This window comes from Thalassophryne amazonica, chromosome 9, assembly GCF_902500255.1.
Source record: "Thalassophryne amazonica chromosome 9, fThaAma1.1, whole genome shotgun sequence".
In the NCBI taxonomy this organism is placed as follows: Eukaryota; Metazoa; Chordata; class Actinopteri; order Batrachoidiformes; family Batrachoididae; genus Thalassophryne; species Thalassophryne amazonica.
Genome location: NC_047111.1, coordinates 76,756,499 through 76,769,680, shown reverse-complemented (window position 1 = coordinate 76,769,680; position 13,182 = coordinate 76,756,499). Strand labels below are relative to the sequence as shown.

The following is a 13,182-nucleotide window of genomic DNA, read 5'->3' as shown; positions in this document are numbered from 1 at the left end:
AGAAGCAAAATGCCGTTATTACATTTTCCATCAGTATTATCATATCACATCAGTTTGATGCGTTATGATTGAAAGTTGACACCCTTTCAGGGGGTCATATTGTGGAAATTCTTTCATGATCTTGTTCCACAGTTACATATGGCAAAGGTTTTATGTTAAACCCATTCAAAGCTCCACAGTTTCACAACTGTGTAGGAACATATTATCCCGTATAAGAAAAATTTTGGCCTCAAACGGCTAGTTTTAGACTTCCATGACAAACATTTCAAAAGTCCTGATCTGGGACTGTATTCACAAACATTCTGAAACTACTCTGAAAGAGCTTCAAAAATTTTGTAGCAAGTAGTCCTAGCATAGCGGTCACTGAGGAAACAACGCAGAGCAACTTACTTTGGTGAGGAGGTGTGGCTAGACCCATTACAATGTACTGGCTATCTTCTAAAAGGTGTCAGTGGTTAATTTTATTCTTTAAAATTGCATAAATTAGTGATGTCAGGATTCCAACATTTAATATATATGTGTGTGTGTGTTGAATGCAGTCTTAATGATAATCAAATAAGACAGGATAAGATCAACTGTATTTATCCTGAAGGAAATTATTTCAGCAGAGTACAGAAACAGTAAACAATTATTATTTTTTTTGTGTGTTTTTTTTACGATAGGTACAACAAATTTACTCTGTATAACTGAATAGCTCTGTTCATTATGTATTTATCTTGCAGAAGGGGGAGGAGTTATACAGTCTGATTGCCACAGGTAGGAAGGACCTCCTGTGGCGTGCTGTGGTGCACCTCGTGGGTCTCAGTCTATGGCTGATGGTGCTCTGACAGGACGTCAGTGTAGCATGCAGGGAGTGGGAGGGGTTGTCCAGGAGGCTGAGCATTTTCCTCAGCATCCTCCTCTCTGACACCTCCTACACAGACTCCTGCGCAACCCCCATGACAGATCCAGCTCTCCTGATGAGCTTGTTGAGTCTGTCCATGTCAGCTGCCTTCAGCCTGCTGCCCCAGCACAATACAGCATAGAAGATGACATTGAGGACGACTGAGTGATCAAACATCTGCAACATACTTCTGCAGAAATTGAAAGATCTGAGCCTCCTGGAGAAGTACAGTCAGCTCTGACCTATTCTTATACACAGCATCTGTGTTTACAGTCATGGCAGCATGGTGGATTAGTGGTTAGTACTGTTGCCTCACAGAAAGAAGGTCATGGGTTCGATTCCCACCTGTGGCTTTTCTGTGTGGAGTTTGCATGTTCTCCCCTTGTTTGCATGGGTTTCCTCCCACATTTAAAGACATGCAGGTTCGGTGAATTGGAAACTTTATAATTGTCCAGGTCTCCCTTGCAAACGAGATATTGATCTCACTGGGACTAACCTGGTTAAATTAAGGTTAAATTAAAAAACAGTCCAGTCCAGTTTGTAGTCTATGTGGATACCCAGGTATTTATAGAAGTCCACAACGTCCACCTCTGTTCCACTGATGGTAACTGGGTTCGGACTGGTCTTCCGTCTTCTGAAGTCCACCACCAGCTCCTTCGTCTTAGATATGTTGAGCTGCTGGTGGTAGAGTCCACACCACTCTACAAACCTGTCCACCACACGACTGTACTCAGCCTTGCTGATGCAGATAATGTGCATCAAATAGACAGTATAATGAATTGGTATGATGACAGAATTTGGTCTCTAATACAACATGGTGCTATTATTAATACTATTTTATTCAATAAATGTATGTGTTCATAAATTATAAGCTATACTTTCAAAGCTGGCTAAAAATGCTTGAAAACAGGCCAAATTGCTGTTCACATGGTGTTAAATCTTTTTTAATTTGCTTATGTATTTGATCTATTTATAAATAATAATATTTAATAATATTATTTTTTATATGATCTGACCTGTGTCAAAATATGAAGTGGAGAAATTGCTGTAATTGTGTGATCACTAGGCTGGTGGAATGTTGTGACAGACCCAAATCATCAAGTTATCATTCCTTCATGTCATTTATTATTGTGATATGACCTCTTTGTGTTAGAAAGGCGATGCATGCATTTCTCAGGAGCTCGACCACAGACATTGCACCTGCAAGATGTCATCTGTAGCATTTTGTCAGTGCCCTGTTAGACAGTCTTTGGAAAAAAAAAACCTACCCCTGCATTATATACCCCTTTATTATATTTGTTATTTGCTTAAAAAGCTCTAGTCCAGACTAATGGGTCAGTTCTTAAAAAACACATCACTGTTCTTAAAAATTTTCTTAGCATTTAGTCACTTTGAGCCACTCTTTGTACTTTGAACCTTTATAAACACGACCCCAGGGCTTCTGCTTGCTTTGAGACACTCCTCCACAGTCTGTAGGTGAGAGACAGACAGACTCCGTGTGTCTTCATGCAGAGGGGGGCGTGGCCAGCAACAGCTCATTTCCATTTAAAGGAACAGGCACAGAAATTAAATCTGAGCACAATTCTTTATGTACAAAAGGAAAATTATTATATTAGTTGAATTTAATGACACAAAAAAAAAAAATGTTGGAAAACGGAAAAATCAGAATTTCTGATCTCTGACAAGGAAAACAAACAAAACATAGTCACCTCACTGTCTACAGAGTTTTATTTATTTATTTATTGGGTTCAAACTTTGATATCTGTTTTTAAGATATGTCTTGATTGACATTTTAATTTGTTGAAAAACCGAACACCTGCAAAACAAATGGGTCTAATTAGTAATCTAGAAACCAGATAAAAGCCTTATGCTTCTTTCGATATGCCAAGTAAATGGGCAGCCGGAGCTCAAGATTATATTATTTAACCTCCACAGTTTCACTGGATAAAGTGGGGAATAAAAATACGGCTCGTCAGTGGACATGTAGTTCAAGTAGCTGAAGAAACAGACAAGCGAAAAATGGGAAACATAGATTATGTAATGTGTTATTTGATCCAAAATAAAATTTAAAACATTTTCACAGGTATGTGCTCGATAACACATAACAAAATGTTCCCAAAATAATGTTCCAATAAACATAATTTCAGAAAATACAGAAGTCAGAATTCCGTGTTCCCGTTTGCTATTAAATGCGATGTCCCATTAAATACAACTTAAACAATAATGTTTCCACGTGCACGTTAAACTAGAAAAAGCCGGAAGGTAGTGTTCAGAATAATAGTAGTGCTATGTGACTAAAAAGATTAATCCAGGTTTTGAGTATATTTCTTATCGTTATATGGGAAACAAGGTACCAGTAGATTCAGTAGATTCTCACAAATCCAACAAGACCAAGCATTCATGATATGCACACTCTTAAGGCTATGAAATTGGGCTATTAGTAAAAAAAAGTTGAAAAGGGGGTGTTCACAATAATAGTAGCAAAACAAACTCAAAAACTCAAAACTATTATGTTCAAACTGCTTTTTTAGCAATCCTGTGAATCACTAAACTAGTATTTAGTTGTATAACTACAGTTTTTCATGATTTCTTCACATCTGCGAGGCATTAATTTTGTTGGTTTGGAACCAAGATTTTGCTTGTTTACTAGTGTGCTTGGGGTCATTGTCTTGTTGAAACACCTATTTCAAGGGCATGTCCTCTTCAAGTATTTTGACATATCCAAACTGATCCATGATACCTGGTATGCGATATATAGGCCCAACACCACAGCAGGAGAAACATGCCCATATCATGATTCTTGCACCACCTGTCTTCACTGTGAACTGTGGCTTGAATTCAGAGTTTGGGGGTCGTCTCACAAACTGTCTGCGGCCCTTGGACCCAAAAAGAACAATTTTACTCTCATCAGTCCACAAAATATTCCTCCATTTCTCTTTAGGCCAGTTGATGTGTTCTTTGGCAAATTGTAACCTCTTCTGCACGTCTTTTATTTAACAGAGGGACTTTGCGGGGGATTCTTGCAAATAAATTAGCTTCACACAGGCGTCTTCTAACTGTCACAGCACTTACAGGTAACTCCAGACTGTCTTAGATCATCCTGGAGCTGATCAATGGGTGAGCCTTTGCCATTCTGGTTATTCTTCTGTCCATTTTGATGGTTGTTTTCCATTTTCTTCCATGTGTCTCTGTTTTTTTTTGTCCATTTTAAAACATTGGAGATCATTGTAGATGAACAGCCTATAATTTTTTGCACCTGTGTATAAGTTTCCCCTCTCCAATCAACTTTTTAATCAAACTACGCTGTTCTTCTGAACAATGTCTTGAACGTCCCATTTTCCTCAGGCTTTCAAAGAGAAAAGCATGTTCAACAGGTGTTGGCTTCATCCTTAAATAGGGGACACCTGATTCACACCTGTTTGTTCCACAACATTGACGAACTCACTGACTGAATGCCACACTACTATTATTGTGAACACCCCCTTTTCAATTTTTTTACTAATAGCCCAATTTCATAGCCTTAAGAGTGTGCATATCATGAATGCTTAGTCTTGTTGGATTTGTGAGAATCTACTGAATCTACTGGTACCTTGTTTCCCATGTAACGATAAGAAATATACTCAAAACCTGGATTAATCTTTTTAGTCACATAGCACTACTATTATTCTGAACACTACTGTACATAATATGCAAATTAACTCTTACCCATTCCAAATCCTCAGGCAACTTTTTCAACAGCTTCATAAGTCACAGGGATCCAACTGCCAGTCAATTTTACATTATCTGAGCCTGTGACTGAAGTGAAATCTTCATATAATTTCAAATTTGGCACACCATATTTTTTTTTGGAAAACCAGTCAGACAGCAGAGAGAAATGTTGATGGAAAGTTGAGTTGGAGAGAGATGTGAGAGCAGAAGATCGCCTCTGGTAAACAGGGGATCGGAAAGAGAGTGAATAAAACACCAATCTCGTATGTCGAAAAAAACTTGACAGATGAATTATGAGACATGGGAGCAGGCATGGATTATAAATCACTTTATAGCTAATTGTCAAAAGTTTTCTTTCATCTTTGTGATTCATATTCTGCACTGCAAACCATCTGGATCCATATCCATGAAGCAACTCAAAGCCCTCTCAAAGAGCTCCTAACTTCCTGGCAAGCAATTTTAGCCTAAGAGTGATCCAGCAGGTGTCTGAGAGCAAGTCTGAGCAAGGAGGGGACAGAAACTTCAATCTTTGTGAGGAGGCAGGATTGACCCCAGTGCTAAGTATGATGCAGTCCTCTTATGCTGCGTTTACACATAGGCAGGACATGTTATGAATGGCAATTTTCTGTCATTTGTGGCACATTCCGGACATTCTTAATGTGACTTAATGCATCTGAATAGGTTTCTTAGCAGTGCGTGTAGGTGTGTGAGCAAGTTTTTGGCTGCCAAAAAATCTTCCATGAATGTCATGCACCACCCTCATTTTCCCTCATGTCATGGAGTTCACAGCTGAGCGTGTTGATACGTTTTGATTAGTGGTGATTCTTAATAGAGCGAGACAGCCTTCTTAGTGGTTCCTTTGATGATTCTTGGAGCCCACACTGTTATGTGTTGTTATGAATTGACACGGAAACTGTGAAGTTTGTACACAATTTTTTTATTTGGCTAATGATTACTTGCACCTCAGAAAAGCACCTTTGGAGTTGCACTCAAATCTCGTTGCAATGCAAATTACAATGACAATGAAGGCGATTCTGAGTCTGATTCTGAATTTCACTGTGCGCCACTACGATTCACTTCTCTCACATGCGCACAAGTAAATCCTGCTGCACCGCAAGAAAGACAGTGACGCCAAGTCGGCTAAGTCTCGTTCCTGTGCTCCTCAGCATTCTCCTGCATGTGTTCCACCCGCTGTTGTGTCTGATGTTATAGGTAGAATGAGTCCGAGCCAGAGGAGAGCTATGTGCTTAGAGCCCAACTAAGCATTCAATCACGACGTGCTTCTGCTGTGGATTAATCTGAATTTTGAGGAGCAATCTGGAGCGAACTGTTCAGCAGCTGACAGTAGGATGAATATGGGGTGTGTGGAGACACACTTCACCAGCGACACTTGCTATTAAGCGTGGCAACATGTTGCAACAGTTCCCGAGGACACCTGACACCTCTGCGCCAAATCATCACATTCGTGATCAGCAGCCAAGAACGTATACTTCATGGCATTCGTGATTTGTTGTTGTTATGTGTAAATGCAGCCTAAGCGCTGTGATTGGTTAACATGGTAAGGGAAGGAGAAATTAAAAAAATTAATGTGCTCTGCGTTCCTAGTCATGAATGGACAGTAAAATCAACCGATCTGCATTAAGACGTGTTATCGTGAAAAAAATTTCATGTCATGATGATGAAACTCAGCAAAATGAAATGAATTGTTACACAGATTGAAAATGTTTTAATGTACCTCATTCACATGTGGATTATCTATATATTAAAAGCGTACATGCGTCTGTGAGTTTATTTTGTAAGTTCTTTGTAAGTACATAATATAATTGTAAATATGTTAAAAAATACATGCATGACATAAGGATCTGAAAACACTTATTTCCATTGTGGTCCATTTAAAAATCAAATGACAATATAGAACTAATAATAAAAGAAAACAACAATATAAATGATACCAATAATAATAATAATAATAATAATAATAATAATAATAAAATTAATAGTGTGTATATGATAAAGAACCTAGACAATTTATAAATACATTAAGACAGTAAATTAAAATAAAATAATTACATAGATGAAGCCGGTGTGTTACTGATTCACTGTCATCCTACATACGGATGTTTCCTCTGTCTTTTCTGCCATCTTCTCTGTTTAAGACAGTCTTAGGCTTGTTACAAGTCTTCCTCCCCCTTCTACCAGTTTGGCACCTTAGGAGCTCTCTTAAGGCCTGAGGTGCTTTGCAGACAACTTTCAGCTTATTCTAAGAGTTTTCTTAGAATAATGTCACTAGGAGCTACTTTTAGCCTTAGGCTGCTTCATGGATACAGGCCCTGGTTCCTGCCAAGTTAAAAAAAAACAAAAAACTTTTAGGTTTTAGAAGTGTTACATAATTTAGCTTATTTTAACCTCATGGAGGGGGTGGGGGGGGGGGGGGTGATGGTCTAGTGGGTTTCAGACCAGAGGATCCTTGGTTCAAACCCCAGCCAGAAAGGAAAATCACTAGGGGCCCTTGGACAAGGTCCTTAATCACCCCCTGGTGTGTAATGACGGCTTTGCATTGCAGCACCCCGATTTTGGCGTGTGAGCGTGTCTGTGTGAATGGCAGAATGTTAGGCATAATTGTAAAGCACTTTGAGCTTCTGATGCAGATGGAAAAGCGCTATGTAAATGTAGTCCATTTACCATTTTAGAGTTCATTTCTTATCTTGTGTTTGATATGCTTATTTCTAGATTTAACAATCTTAATTCAAGAAATCTTGACAAGTGCAATTATCTTGCTGCATGGACAGATCATTTCACTTGTTCTGAGTACCTTTTCCCTCAGATTTAGTTTTATTGTGTTTTAGACGCCCTTTTTTGTAGTGTACATTCGGACCTGAAGGGGACTTGATGAAGCCCATGTGATCCATTGTAAAATGACTGTATCAGCCCCGATACTGATACCTTGCTCTGTCTTGGGATATTTCAAGTCATTGTTTCTTCTGCTGCCCAAATGGTTCGCCTGGGAGTTCAGCCCACAGTCTGTGGCTTTGTGGTAACGTGAGTTTGAGGCTGCTACTTTAAAGCATACTATGTGTTTTTCTGATGACATAATTAGAGATGGCGAGCACATCTGCTGACCCTGATGAAGGAACTTTTTATCAAAAATGTTGGTCCTGGAAAGAAAAGGCACTCGAGGGAAGTGAAAACTGAACGTTCAATTCTTTAACTCACTTGATGCCATTGACTCTAAAACGCATCTTTTCCGATAGTAATGCCCCGCGCCAAAGACGTGTCATCGAGCCAATTTCTTTTCTTCTCTTTTCTTTTCTTGTGGTATGTTTGTTGTTGACATGGACATAGAACTCAATTTTCTATGGGTCTTGAAAAAACACTCAAATGCTGAAGAAATCCTGGCACTGGGATGTTCTGAACTTTGAAAATGGCTGGCACTCAATGAGTTAATATGACTAAGCTGCATTACATTTCATAAAACCTGTCATATAGAATATTGTAGATGATCAGCTCTTTTTTGTTGTCACTCATGCATAACCCCAAAGATGAAAAGAGGTCATTGCAATCAGTTCTGTGTGTCTGCCTGTGTGTTTATGCTCATAACTCAAAAACCTTTACAAAAACCAGACTGTTACCTCCGAACCTTGGATCCAGATGTGAATCTGGGTCCAGAATGTAGGTTATTTTTAAGAGCCTATCGGTCATAATTAAGGTTCATTTTTAATTTAATTTTTTAGTAATATCCACTGAAATGATATAAAAATTACACGGCAACTTACCCCATAAATGCATGCAACATGTGTAGAATAGAAGGATGCAAGGGTCAGTGCCCCGTTAATGGCCGGTTCAAAATGTTGCTTTCTCACATACTCCTGGTGACAGTCCATGTACTCTCAGAGGGTTACGTACCTAAGATTGGGAAGTGCTCATAAATACATTCCCAACATTTATTATTACTCTATATTATTCATTTGCTTGCCGATTACCCCAATCTCTTCATCAAACCCACCCGAGGGTGATGAGATGAAAACTTCTTCTTCACCATCAAGCTATCACCTCACACCAATCCTGGTTTTCAGATAACTGACCACATGAATAAAGCTGCCTCAACAAGAGACAGGTTGTTTACAGTACCACGTTTCTTGTTTCTTCATTTGATGTGAAGAGGAAGATGTTCTCAGGGGTTCCAGGTAGTGAGGCTGCCACGCAGAATTTGCCATGTGAAAAAGAAGCCTCAGAGAGATCCACACCAGTGGCTTTGAGAGTCTGTCCTGGAGCCTTCTGGATGGTCACGGCAAAGCATGGAATGATAGGAAACTATGCTACTGCTACTGTTTCTTGCAAAAATGAAGAGGGATGAAGTTCAAAGGAACATTAAGAGAATAGAAAAGTATGACACCAACATTTTACCACACTTGACAACTACTACTATTACTACTACTACTAAAGTGCTCAATAGCCTATGTCACTCCTTGTATGCCAAAGAATATGTGAGGCAAGTTTTGTTCAATTCCAAGGTGACGTTTGGACAGGAGAGGGACATACAAACTCACACACACACACACACACACACACACACACACACACACACACACACACACACACACACACACACACACACACACACACACACACACACACACACACACACACACACACACACACACACACACAGAGTTGTCTAGATTTGTGCAATGGAGTGGTCATACACTAAGTGTGCTTGTTTCCAGACCAGATGTTTCCCAATTAAAGACCACCCCTACCCATCTCCATATAATGTGGAGTTGCATCAGGAAGGGCGTGTAGATGTGAGATGGATCTGCTGTGGTGATGCCGAGTGAAAAAAGGGAGAAGCTGATGGAGCATAACTTACTAGTCATTCCTTCATTCATTAATTAATTTTTTCTAACCTGCATATTCCTGATAAGGTTCATGAGAAAGCTGGAGCCTATCCAAGTAGTCTCTGGGCAAAAGGCAGGGTACACTTTGATCATGCTATATTATATTATATCATATTATATTATCATATTTTCTGGAGTACACACTAAATTTTGCAAAGATCACCAGTGTTAAATTCAGATTGCCAGTGTACATCCTACACTGACCAGTGTGGGACCATATGTACACTTTCAGTGTTAATTTAACACATGATTTTGCTGTGTATAAGTTGCACCAGAGTATAAGTCACACCTGTAAAAAAAAAAAAAAAAAAACCTGTAACAACAAGCTAAATGTTCGGTAAATAAGTCACACCGAAGTAAAAGTTGCAGGACCTCCCAAAACTAGTAAATATACATGACTTATACTATGGAAAATACAGTATATTATATTATATTACACACACACACACACACACACTCATCTTCAACCGCTTAGTCCAATTAAGGGTTGCGGGGGGTTGGAGCCTATCCCAGCAGTCATAGAGTGCAAGGCGGGGTACACCCAGGACAGGACACCAGTGTGACACGGCCACAAACAGACAAATAAACACATTCACACCCACTCGCACACCTACGGACAATTTTATGAAGATTCCAATCCGCATGTCTTTGGATGTGGGAGGAAACCAGAGCACCCGGAGGAAACCCACGCAAACACAGGGAGAACATGCAAACTCCACACAGAAAGGCCACAGGTGGGAGTTGAACCCATGACCTTCTCGCTGCGAGGCAACAGTGCTAACCACCAAGCCACTGTGCTGCCTATACTATATTATATTATATTATATTATATTATATTATAATTGCATACTTTTGCCTGTTGCAAGACAGGCATCATACAGAGTCATGATGGAGTAGCACACAGAAGGATTTTCTTACAAGTAAGACATGAAGTTTCACCTACAGTTTAGCAGAAAGTACATGAGGGACCTGATTACAGATTTGGTGTGATTTCTATTGTATTAAATTCCTTCTCAGCTCAACTTCAGCATAAAACTGTGACTGGTAGTGGTGACAGTTAAGAGTTCCTATATGCACAGTTTCCCCAGTCATAGCCACAGAAGCCTGGAACTCCTTCACAGTTGTCATGGGTGTCATGGTGGCGTCCCTCACTGCACTCAAAAAACTGATGCATTGGATGAACTCAGTTCAGTTATGTGCAGGATTTCCATCTAATAAATATATGTAGCCCCAACTCAAATAAAGCACATCCATGTGAGATAATTTAATTTAATTTAGTTGGGACTCCATATATTTATTACTAAATTAAATGACATTATCTTGCATGAGTGAGTTTTATTTGAGCTGGGGCTACATATATTTATTAGATGGAAATCCTGCAAATAATTGAACTGAGTTCATTCAAAGAGCCATTTTTTTGAGTGTCGTCAGTTTTTGAGAACTCCCTGCTTCAGGCAGATGTACCATACAGTAACATACTGTCTTTATGTCTTAATGATTAATGTGACTAAAATCCAAGACATGTTTAGTGACTTGGAAATGTTCATGTATCCAATCTCTAACTTGTCTGAAGGTCACTGCCTGTAAAAGTGATGATTTGTCTTAACAATCAGGGACAGCTGGTGGCCTTCATTTTTAAGATGGTGCACCTTCACTTCTTCATAGAGAATTTACTGCAGGGCAGCATTATGTTTCACTAGGTGTGCCTAATAAATTGGCAGAAAAGTGTATATTTGTAGCCAAATACAGTAATCTCTCTCTCTCTCTCTCTCTCACACACACACACACACACACACACACACACACACACACACACACACACACACACACACACACACACACACACACACACACACACACACACACACACACACACACACACACACACACACACACAGAGTAATACCTGAGAATAATAATAATGATTAATCAATCAATGCAATTAACCATCACAACATACAACCACTATGCTGTCCACGCAGCCCCATAGCATGTCAATACTCTTCGGTCATATAGGAGCATGTTTAATGTAGTTGAACTGTGAAAATGCTTTAAAACTCACCATTTTTAAGCTGTTGAAGTTTGATTCATACTCAACCACCGGCTTCTTTTTTGAATTCAGCCTGCAAGGCAAGCTTCAATTCAAAGCTTCAATTCAAAGCTTCAATTCAAAGCTTTGAATACTCCAAAGTGTTTTGGCTGCAATCTTTATTTTGAATTATGTGATATCCTACCTTAATGTATAACATTATTAATTAATAACTAGGTATCGTAGGTGAGTTAGTCCACAGTCGGCTTCTTGTTTTGAATTCTGCCAGCAAAGTGTTTCGAGTCAAAGCTTCGAAGCATGCTTTCAAATTCCTAAGAATTCCTGATGCACTGATCTTTGCTTCAGATCACAAAAGCACACAGACAAAATAAATCAGAAGTAGATGGACGTTAAACTTTGAACACAAAGGCTGTGGCTGCCGACTGTTACAGCGGTGAATGAAACATATGTGCTGGGAGTGAACGACTTGTCCATTGTCCAGTAAAATTAGATACAAAAACACATTAAAAAAACAATGCTATCTAACTGCTAGCTGTCGTGTTTAACAGAGATAAATGTGTAGTTTGTCCTGGTTGAAGAACAATGAAGATTTCACAGGAACCAGCAACTTTATTACACTTTGGGAACAACCAAAGGGTTTTTTTTCCACTTGCTGTCTCACTCATCTTGTCTTGCTCTCTCTCTCTGGCACACATTCTTTTATACACATCTGGCACTTGGCCGCCCTCTGTAGGTGTTGATGGTTCATCACACCTACACACTGTCAAACAATAAGTCTGTTTCAATACACCACACTAGCTGCACCCCTAAAGGAAAGTTTGATGCTTAAATTAAAACTCAGCTTCAGGTCACATGATTGTGAAACGTTTTCGACCTTCCAGAGACTGTTATGTGACCAGCAACTGACAGACAGGCAGACAGCAAACTGTACTTATTTCTTATTTATGAATTATGTTGTCGTTTTTTCCTTTCTCAATATTTTGAGGGGGCGCACCCTAACTCCGTCTGGAGACCAGCCACCCTGGTAAGCAATACTTCTTATATTTAGTTTGTCCAATAACTAAGGGTCTGTCACTGTGGAGAGACTGTGTTTCCAAATGGCTTTAATTCATAAATAGTAAACGCAACATTTTTTGTTGAACCCAGTGCATTATAGCTAAAAATCGAGACGACGAGTGTATCGTGGTTAATTCATTTCAACTCCTCTGTGGTGCAAAATTACAAGTATTATGCCACTATCCAAATACTTATAAAGCTGAGTGTATTTCTTCACCTTCTGAGGCCTTATTAGTTTGTGGTGGATTTTTTTTTTTTTTTTTTTTTTTTTGCTTGTCTCTTCTTTGATTGGTTTGTGAACAAGATTCATCAAAAGCCAAGGAACTGATTTTCATAAAATTGGATGAAAAGATGTAAATGGTCAGGAATAAAACTTTTGAAACTTGGGAATAAATCCAGATAATACAAATCGGATAATAAAACTAGTGCAAAATAAATACATTTTCATTTTCAAGCAAACTGATTCACTTGCTGATTTCCTGAGGAGATTTTATCTGTTTCGTCCCTGTGGTGTCACATGCAGGTTTATCTCAGTATTTCATATCCTGCTGCAGTCCTTGTCCTTATCGTCTCTGTTATAAACGTGTTGC

General features: G+C 39.1%; 1 protein-coding gene across 3 annotated transcripts in view; it reads left to right on the top strand.

The window, feature by feature from the left end:
- The window catches only part of LOC117517431 (pro-neuregulin-2, membrane-bound isoform-like), a 264,915-nt gene that overhangs the window by 116,755 nt on the left and 134,978 nt on the right, over positions 1–13,182 (top strand). The window lies entirely within an intron of this gene.